Consider the following 2,581-nt stretch of genomic DNA (forward strand, 5'->3'; position numbering starts at 1 on the left):
ACATGGCGTTGGAACTGCGGTGATAGCGCTGTCGCTAGTGTAAAAGTTTTGAGTTGAGTCGAGTCGACATAGAACTACAGGATGCGACTTAGGGTCGCATGCAAACGCCGATTACAGGTCACTGGTCGCTGAAATTCGACAGGGAAGATCACGAAAGTGTACGGAATGATACGGATTAAGATACGGGTCTTACAGATATTGAATGCTTAAAATCACTGGCGCTTGAGAGTATATGTTAATGGTGATAATCCATGATTCTCTAATCTTTTATATCATTTACTAAAAATATTTGAACTGTTTTATTTCCGATTAGGCCGATCATAGTGCTCAAAGCCTAATTGTGTTATTAAAGTCATTATAATTTATAAATTATTAATTTATGTGTGGAACTTTGAAGCTTAGCTGTTGTTTTTAATTTAATTGAATTCCATTTAAAAGTCATACCTTCAAAACTTTTAAAATCGTTACATCCGTTTAGTTTCCATTACTTAGTTTTGCATTTGATTTTTTTCATTCTCTTAAACCATTTCTCTGTGAGATCGACCCAGTATTCACAGGATACTACTTATGAACCTCTGCACTTGAAGTCAAACAAACAAGTTTTTTGCACCGTTGTCAGGGAGATGAATAGAGATTGGATCTGTGCAAGATAGCTAAGGTAAGTTCTTTTCTAAAATCTCCAAAATTTCTGTAGATTTTTTGTTTTAATTATTTTATAGAATATTTGTTTTACTTTGAAAGTAAATTCAGTTGGGACTTTTAAGCACTAACTTGACATAAGGTCGCTCCTGCTTGCGATTTTATCACCCAAGTGTTATGGTTGTCCTACATTTGCTGCTTGATCACAAAGATCATCCGCTGAATTTATTTTTTAGATTAGCATACTTTAACTTCTGTATTATTTTTACTTTCTTTTGATTTATTTTACTTTGTAGTTTGAACCCTCATTGGCTAGCTCTGCGCCTGGGTTGTTGGAAAGTTTTTATTTTTACTCTAAGTATCATACTTGCAATTTGAAGTTGTGGTTTTTGTTGTGTGGTGTGGATGGTTTATGTCCCATTGGAGTAGGGATCAAAATAATCGCCTCTCCTCCGAAGGTGGACTAGTCCCAGGCCTTAATCATTCATTTAGGAAAGGCAGTCAACACCACTTGGATTTCATGACAGACCTAGTTGATAATGTAAATCCAAATCTGCTAGATTCAACTATAATCCAAAACAGATAAAATCAACGCAATCCTCCTCTTGAGGATGAGAATGAAGTTCATATGAATGTGTTAAACCAACCACGGACTTTACGTGAACATCTACACCCTAAGAGATCAACTTTACCATCTTGTATTGTGTTCCCTACTCACACAGGGAACATTGATTTTAAACCAGGTGTGATTCAATTGATTCCTAAATTTCATGGTTTGGATTCTAAAAGCCCCTACTTGCACCTCAAGGACTTTGAGGAAGTGATTACAACATTACAAGTAAACAATGATAACAGGGATGCACTCAAACTTAGGTTATTCTTATTTTCTCTAAAGGATCAGGCCAAAGCATGGCTCAACTCTCTACGACCTCATACCATCACTACATGGCAAGGCTTAAGTAGATAGTTTTAAAAAAAAAAAATTTCCCAAGCGCAAAATAAATGCACTGAAACAAGAAATCATGTAATTCTCCCAAAAGGGAAATAAACCATTTTTTCAAGCTTGTGAGCGCTTCAAAGACCTTCTTCTCACTTGCCCACATCATGGTTATGAACCATGGCACTTAATTGATGCATTCCGAAAGGGGCTCACCATGGATACCCATCAATTCATAGAGATGATGTGTGGTGGAAACTTTCTTGACAAAGATCATAATGAGGCTTGGAATTTTCTAGACATGTTAGCAGAGAATACTCAGACATGGGATGTCTCTGCTAAACCGGACCAAACTAGACCCATTCCTAGAGAGAAAGTGGGGATGTACATCCTAAGAGAGGAAGACAACCTTAACGCAAAATTCGCTACATTGGCTAGAAAGGTCGAAGCCTTGGAAAATAGGAAGGTTGATGTGATTAAACCAAACACTTCCTTAGGTAATTTTTATACCATTTGTGGTGGTGTCGACCATGATATAAAGGATTGTCCAACAATCCCAATTGTACAAGATATCATGCATGAGTATGGGCAAGCAAATGCTATAAATAACTACCAAAGGCCAATTGTGCAACCAATAGAAAACACGTACAATCCAAATTGGCATAACCATCCTAATCTTAGCTGGAAGAGTGGACCACAAATTAATACACCCAATGCACCTCAAGAGCCTCCACAAAATAACTTCTTCGGGGCACCTAATAATGCACCATATGTGCCCATACCAAAGCGATCATCTATGGAGGATGCATTGATCGCATTTATGAACTCTCAAGCTTAAATGAATCAGTCTCTAATCTAATCAAATCAGGAATTAAAGACGGCCATGGCTAGGATTGAAACTCAACTAAATGCTAGGGAAAAAGGCACACTTCCTTTTCAACCTGTATTAAACCCTATAAATACACATTTCATTAGAGATGCAAATCTAAGTCAGCTACATCATGA

At 37.1% G+C, this 2,581-nt stretch overlaps 1 non-coding gene across 1 annotated transcript; it reads right to left on the reverse strand.

The window, feature by feature from the left end:
* Positions 1 to 1,643: 1,643 nt before the first annotated feature.
* Positions 1,644 to 1,750, reverse strand: LOC131241836 (small nucleolar RNA R71). Its single transcript, XR_009169404.1, has one exon. It is a non-coding gene; the product is annotated as a small nucleolar RNA R71 (small nucleolar RNA).
* Positions 1,751 to 2,581: the final 831 nt, after the last annotated feature.

The sequence above is a fragment of the Magnolia sinica genome, chromosome 3, assembly GCF_029962835.1.
Source record: "Magnolia sinica isolate HGM2019 chromosome 3, MsV1, whole genome shotgun sequence".
Lineage (NCBI taxonomy): Eukaryota > Viridiplantae > Streptophyta > Magnoliopsida > Magnoliales > Magnoliaceae > Magnolia > Magnolia sinica.